Raw genomic sequence first — 7,985 nt, forward strand, 5'->3', positions numbered from 1 at the left:
CAGCTTCCACCAAGCTTCCACTTCGAACGTATATTCTACCAAATGCGTCTCCATTTCAAACTTCAACCGATTCAAATGCTTCAACTGCTTCAACTTGAAAGTGCTTCTCGATGACATCGTCATTTTCGTTTGAAAAGAATCTGATTCCCTAGCCTAGCCGCAGTTAGTGATAATTTACAAATAAAACTAATTACAAAAAAAGAAGCCGATTTATGGTTTATGGGCGTTTACGATTTATGGGCGAGTGTTGGGTCGAGTAAAGTGGAGTATCCAGAGTTTGAGCGGTGTGCTCTGTCACGTGGTCGCATTTCGCAAACGTCCTGTCGCTCCGTTCACTTCTCTCTCGGTGGCTCGGTTGGTCAAGTCCCAGCCACTGACCTCTATGACAGTTGCTGGATCGCGCATTCCCGCTTGTTCGCTGCAGCGCGAGTGCGGCCACCGGACAGCCATCTTGCATGCCGCTGGTTTTTTTTTTGTTTTGTTTTTTTTTTCGTTTTTCTAACGTTGCAGAGGCCGGCGACAGCGTGCTAAAGTTACGTTTTCTACTCGTTCGTCGTCATTCGCCGAAGCTGTGTGAGCCGTAATACTTGACGTTGAGAACACGGGGAAATTTTTACGAAAGCGCAGTGCCTCAGGAAAAAGGCACAACTTGTCGAAAGCAAGTTTCGCCGGTCTCGCGGGGAGTTCAAAGTTTCCTTGGCATGCTGAAATGTAGTGTTTCTGTGCCTTCGCACGCTTGGATACCGATCAAGAATGGACGAAGCGTGGATATGTTTTGCGAGTGCAATGTGCGTGAAGCCGTATGTCTCTCTGGATCTGCGTCTTACTTTACTCTGACGACTGCATACTTGCGGGACTCGCGGTCCGGAAACGAGCTTGATCCAGCGTCCTGTAACGACAGAAGAGGGGGGGGGGGGGGGGGAGGGAAGGGAAGAAGGGAAAGTACTCTTTTTTTCGTCGTTCGGCGATTTGATGAATACCGCGTACAGCAGGGGGGGGGGGGGGGGGGGGGGGCTCCCCATTACTGATCAGTGCTGGCTCCTCATCAACACACCTAATTGAATTTACGTTTGAGCACGGCTCGCCTAATTGTGATTGGTCAACTGATTGCACACGATCTCATGGACCCCACTTCAAAGATTTTCATTCGCTTCCATGGGATTCATTAGAGTAGATTTGGAACATAGGCATGGTTAATAGTACATACGAGCACGTACAGCTTACCCCCCTCCCCCTCCCCCCCTCCCTTTATTAATAGCAACTTACCGGAACAGTTGGACGATCCAGAACTCCTTATATGTATGATCTAACGACATGTACGCGTGATACACCTTCAAAACTTTGGTGCGGCGTCGATTCCTGATCGGTATCCAAGCGTGCGAAGGCACAAAGATAGGGCACTCGGCGTGCCATGGAAGTTTTGATCACGCCGCGAGACCGGCAAGGCTTGCTTTCGACGAGTTGTACCTTTTTCCTGTGGCACTGCGCTTTCGTAATATTTTCTACGTCTTCTCAACGGCAAGTACCACGGATCACGCAGGATCTTAAAGAACGTCTTCTGAGAATGACGACGAACGAGTAGAAAACGTGTCTTTAGCACGCTGCCACCGGCCTCTGCAACTTTAGAAAAGCGAAAAAAAAAAACACAAAAAAACGGCATGCAAGATGTCCGTCCTGTGGCCGCACTCGCGGAGCGGGGATGCCCGATCGAGCAATCGTCATAGAAATCAGTAATTCTAGTAACCAAGAGATAAGGTTATGAAAAACATTCTCCAACGAACGAGTTTTTCATCACCCAGTGGCCTTTCTAGAGCGTTTGGGGGTGATAGAGTTTGAGGCGAAACCGTTATACAACAGCTGAAAGAGCTCTTAGGTCGTCGATGAACCTTTCAAGAACGAATTTTTTTAGAATGTACAGCCTCAACGGAAAGAGAGTAGCACAAGTGACCGACGACCGGAGCGGCGAAATCGCGACACGCGGCGCGATTGTTCCCGAACGCGCCGATAGCGAGAGTGCCAGTCACGTTCCATGTCTCAACGCGGGGGGTGGCCGGCAGAAGGCAGCCCATCCTAAAGCCCGCATTTGGAAAGCTATCTTATCCCTCATTTGTCGGCCGAGCAATGTGCCAAAGTAATTACGCACGCAAAGTCCTTTTCTTTTTCTTTTTTTGCACGGCCGTGGTGGTCGACTGATCGGCGGTATCTTTTTTTATTGACCCCTTTCGAAAGTCACGTTCCGATTATTAAAATGTTAGAGCCACCGCATATTGGCGAAACAACTGACAACGCAGCACGTGCAAGTCATTCCATAAGATAGTGAACGTCGGAGGTCGGCCGACGCTAGGAGCCGACAAGTCAATCACATAGCGTCGAAAGTCCGACGTCACTGTGCTCATCTCCTTTTTGTTTGTTTGTGCGTGCGTGCATGTGCGTGTGTGTGTTTTGCCTTAGAATCCTACCGGCGCGTTAAGGGTGCCGCGACATTGCGATTTTAGTCCACCATTTTGCAGGGGTTCCACAGCTGCCAACACGGGGCAGCCTTTCGAAAGGGATCAATAGTTTTCCCCTAAACCGACCGTTTGCTGGGCGACAGACTGTTAAAGATTATGTGCGGCAACGCAAATGCAAGCCACCGTAAAATAACTTTCAGAATACCAAGATGTGTTTTAAACTGTGCTGCATTTATTTTTTGCAGTGACAATAAACTCTATAATTTTCCTTTAATTACAAAAAAAAAATTAGCACTGCACGTGCACTAGAGAAAACAAAAATATACAGTGGATTTGCAACAGTCAATGAAATAGAAGCCGTGGCAGGTAGCTGCACTAGTGTCTTGCGAACGCTCCACCAGCCTCCACGACATTGTGTGCGCGCGCAGGCAGAGAGGTATAGACCTTTTCCGCTTACGCTCGCCCCCGACCGCCAAGAAGGCATATCCGGTATGGGCGACGAAAAAATATCAAAACGTTTCAACCTGCAAATAGTAAAAAAGTAGAGGGGAGACAAAACGAGAATGGGTGACGGTTATGCTTATCTCTTAAATGCATTCTATGGGCGTGGCGACGGCAAAACAATGTTTTCGCCCATACTGGAAGTGACGATAATTTAAGATGGCGGCGCCCTTGTGAAAAAGATAAATAGAGGCTGCTCGCGAAATCAGGGAGGCCTTAAAGTCTCGTCCATTCTTCTCGCACAGCCTCCCAAAGCAGGTCTTGTGACGCTCCATGCAAGTTCTTCTTTGCCAGTCGTTGTTTCATCACGCCCCACACGTTTTCTATGATGTTAAAATCTGCTCCCTTTGGAGGCCATGGAAGCTCCTGGATGCACAGTTCCTCAAGCGTCTCTCGCACCAGCCTTGAAGAGAGAAAGCAAAATAACTATACATATATATATATTAATCAAAGCTGATAATTTGTCTTGGAAAGATTTGTGCACGACTCACTATGAACATGAGTTAAGGGGTTACATTTAATGAAAGTTATCGCCATTTTTCGTAAGCCTCTCGTGGTATGACCTTCCTAAAAGAACGCAAGAAAGCAACCGTTTCGCAAAAGAAAAAAAAAATTCATGACAGCTTCTTAGAGGATCTCTTGGAAAACATTGGAAAAGGGTGACGGCCAAGAATACAATTTAGTAACAGCAGTCATAAGCCCCAGAAAGGCATCCGTAAGCACAAACCGCAACCGCAATTCATCTTTTTTTTTTTTTTAGGCAATTGAATTTTCCATTTCAACGCGCCCCCTCCACTGCATGGCATCCGGGGAGCAATTTTGAGCCCAGATTTTATATACGGGGTGTCCCATTTAATTCGAACAGAACTTAAAAAAAAGGCGGCGAGAGTTACGTGGATCATGGATGCCGTTTTCACCGTGTGTTTGTTGGGATCGGCGGACATTAGATAAGGGGATAAGCGTCACAATATGTTCACTAATTTACCAAAATTTGTGTCTTAACTTTTTAGTTGTTTATTCTATGAGGCATGTTGCAACTGCAATTTGGCGTTTTTTCGCCTGATTTCAAACCCACGGGCTTGAAAGAGCGCAAGAAGTAGCACTGATAATGTAGCGTAGATGATTGAGGTAGTCGTTTCGGCCACGTCGCCATTAGTGAGTTTTAGTATTGCGTATACGAGCAAACGCAAGCACTATGCGTTTGCGTTTGCGTTGTGTGTTCCACGGTGCGCATGCGCGAAGTCGCCTTGCGCCAATCCAAGGCCGAGGTTTGGGCTCCGCGCACTCGCAGTGTGGAACACGCAACGTTGACGCAAACGCACAGGGCTTGCGTTCGCTCGTATACGCATTACTAAAACTTACTATCTCGGAGGCACATTTACCAAGGAAATGCTGTAAAGATAGTGACAAGGTGCCCAAAACGACTACGGCAATCGTCTACGTGATATTATCGGCACTAGCTCTTGCCCTTTTCTAAGCGCGCGTTTATTTTTAAATCAGGTGAAAAAACGCAAAGTTACAACGATGAATATCCTAAAGCCTATTGCCTTTTCGCGAATCGTGTCAATTGGAATAGACTTCAATAATGACTCGCTTTATATTGCAATTGCGACATGCCGCATAAAATTATTAATAAAAAGTTAACACATTTCGGTTAATTAGGCAACACATATTTTGACGGTTATCTTCTCATCTAGTGTCCGCCGAGCCCTACAAACACGCGGAGAACACGGCATCCACGTAACTCTCGCCCACTCTTTTATTCTGCTCCATTTGAAATGGAAAATCTTCTATAATTTGTTCAGTGTGGACTGCATAGGTCACAAGACATTATACCTGGATGTGTGGATGGGGCTCCTGTCATGCTGGAAAATGAATCACCCATCCGGAAATGGGCCATCCAAAATGAAGGGAATGAAGACCCTTTCTCGTAGGTCTGCGTATACGGAACCTGTCAGGGCTCCGTCTATCCGGATCAGCGGACCCAAGCCTTGGTGTGTTATTACACCCCACACATTAACAGAACGGCGGCCGCTACCGGCAACTGCTGCGAGCTCTCTGGATCATACCTGCAACAAATAAAAAATTAAGGCCTTGTTTTTTACCAGCAGGTGAACATTTATTTTTGAGAATCTCGCATAGTATGATTGAACTGAAAAGTAAACTTCTCAGCAACAGATTTGTAAAATGACCAAGAATGTAAGAGTAGAATACATTGAAATGACCAATGGTGTAGCTGCCATAATCATGGCTATCACTCTGTTCTCGGTGTCTGATGTGCAATGAAGGATATATCAAAAATTAGAAGTGTCACTTTTCTATCCTCCTAGAAAGGAAACCACGTGACCTACCGTGCGCAAACCAGCCGCCAAACACGGCGCTGTTGGTCCCACTTGCTAGAAATCGTCGATTCGTCCGTGAACACGACATTCATCCAACCGTCGACAGTCCACGAAAAATGCCTAGTGGCAAACTCCAGCCTAAGGCGCTTGTGATTTTGGGTCAAGAGAGGTCTCTGGCAAGCCATCCTACTGCGGAGCCCGACTGAACGCAGGCGTTCTCTCATGACAGTCAGGGACACCTGCAGGCCAAGTTCTTCTCGTATCTGCTGAGCAGTAATAAAAGGATCACAGCAGGCTGCGGCCACGATCCATCTGTCTTCCTCTTCTGTGGTCCTTCTTGGACGCCCACTCCGAGCCGCGTCCCTAATCCTCGCCTCTTCGCGAAAAGCACGCACAATACGCGTTACGGCTCCTAGTGAGCACCCCATCTCTGCAGCAATACTCCTCCTCGTCCGACCTTCTTGCACAAGGGTCAATATCTGAACCCTTGTCGCGTCATCAATCCTCGGCATCCTATGTCGTTCTGAAAAAAATTACGGGGACTTCACCTTTGCCTTTGCTGTCCTGTAACACAGGCTGTGACGCCCACAACTTTTGATAGTCTATCGCCCAGCAAAGTGTCGCTTTAGGGGAAAACTGCAATAAAGAGAATAGCGCCGTTCACAACGCCCGCGCAAAAAAAAAAAAGAAGGTAATCGAGTTTGCGTGGGCGCTAGGTTTATGCAGGGAGCAAGGCACCCTAGGTTTATCCGGCCGACAAATGAGGGATAAGATAGCTTTCCAAATGCGGGCTTTAGGATGGGCTGCTTTCTGCCGGCCACCCCCCGCGTTGAGACATGGAACGTGACTGGCACTCTCGCTATCAGCGCGTTCGGGAACAATAGCGCCGCGTGTCGCGATTTCGCCGCTCCGGTCGTCGGTCACTTGTGCTACTCTTTTTCCGTTGAGGCTGTACAGTCGCCGGCCAAATGAGCTCCCTCGGCCGAACGCCGACCGGAGCAGCGAAAATCCCGCATGGGGCCCGTCGACCGTTGCCGCGTTTTGGGAGCCGGGCTATTGGGACCAAACCATTCCGTTATCAAAAGAGTGGACGTAGGAATTTTAATAGCAATCCGCGTTTTGGAACGTGAATCTGAAGCACGGCCGATTACAATCCCTCTTCTGGTTGTAGGTAAACGCAGACGGCTTATCGAAATTCTTCACTACATAATATCTCTGACGTGTTATATGCTACTTTGTTATTTGCAAAACCGGTTTGTCATTTTAGATATTTCCTACCCGAAGAGGTAGTCCTACGCACAAGTCCCCTTTCTTACAATCTTTCTTAAACCAAGACTAGACAATGACAAGCGGTTTTGAAATAATTTAGTTATTCTATAGGGATATGCTATGAATAACAAAAATAAAATATTTGTGTCGAAGCAGAATAAAGATTCAGGCACTCTTCATGAACGCGCTTTATCGAAGAGACTCCATTGTTCTGCGCTCAGTAGCGTGTTGCTTCGCCAAGGGTAATTCTTTACACGATGACTTTGCAGATGGCTTCCTGGTTGTTCACTTCTCGCTTTACAAAGGATCATTGTTGTCATGCCTAATATCATATCAAACATAGGGTTCTTACATTTGTAAGCATCGATCGAACACTGCTGCTTTATATACGCCTAAGGCAAGCTCCAGTTTATCAGCAGTTATAACATCATCTCCAAACACTTGGGGCCAACACCCGAAAACGGCAATTCTAATCGCCCATGTTTTTGTGATTCACACTTCTAAAGGCAGGAATCCCGATAAAAGCTATGCGTTAACCCCTTTGATAAAGGAATGGTTTGGTTCCAATAGCCCTGCTCCCAAAACGCGGCAACGCTCGGCGCGCCGCGTGCGGGATTTTCGCTGATTCGGTCAGCGTTCGGCCGGGGGAGCTCATATGGCCGGCGACTGTACATGCGTATCCAAGCAATGGCAGACTAAGATAATTGACGCAGCAGCTGCTAGGCGGCGCGCACATTTGAAGAATGTCTATTCCCAGACAAAAAACAAAACAAAAAACAGCTGTGCTACCTGGACAAAGGGGCCTAACTTAAAATATTACTTTCCAAATTTTGAACGACGTTTTACCCATGGGGGTCCCGGCCACGGTGCACGACGAGAGAGGTCTCCACTCCTAGAAAAAATTGGACCAAAAGGGGGTAACAGACCGCCTTTAGCACCCTCCTCCCGGCCAGGGGGGAAGCGCTCCCCTTGTTACCTCCTCAGGCGCAGCACACACTAGGAATGCGTTGCTATAGAGGGAAGTCCACCGCAAAGGAGCAGCAACGAGGTAAGTATTACTTCCCAGGGGGTGCACCTCTTTGAGCACTGCCAGAGCCTGGGCGCTGCGATTGGCTGTGGGAAGGCGCAAACGAGTTCGCCAATTGGTCTCCTCGTATGACACGTCATTCTTCGCGCATGCGTGAGAGAGCGCCTGCCCAGTGCCGAGCGCGTTCCCCGCCGACGCTCCCCTCCGGTCATAACGGCCTTTCTTCTCGAACGTTTGACGGAGGCGTCCTAGCGCAGGAACGTTCTTTATTTCTCTGTTCGGCTCAGTCTCTTCGTACGAAGTTACCGAGAGCGCTGCATTGACTTCAGTCGAAGATCCAAGTCGTGTGCACCGTATGCAGGTAAGAAAATGTTCTGCGTGGGCAGCAGTTGGCGT

At 48.0% G+C, this 7,985-nt stretch overlaps 1 pseudogene; it reads right to left on the reverse strand.

Moving 5' to 3' along the window:
• Positions 1-2,825: 2,825 nt before the first annotated feature.
• LOC121837801 lies at positions 2,826-5,721 on the reverse strand (annotated as a pseudogene).
• Positions 5,722-7,985: the final 2,264 nt, after the last annotated feature.

Source organism: Ixodes scapularis, unplaced genomic scaffold (genome assembly GCF_016920785.2).
Source record: "Ixodes scapularis isolate PalLabHiFi unplaced genomic scaffold, ASM1692078v2 PGA_scaffold4__175_contigs__length_147842914, whole genome shotgun sequence".
NCBI lineage: Eukaryota > Metazoa > Arthropoda > Arachnida > Ixodida > Ixodidae > Ixodes > Ixodes scapularis.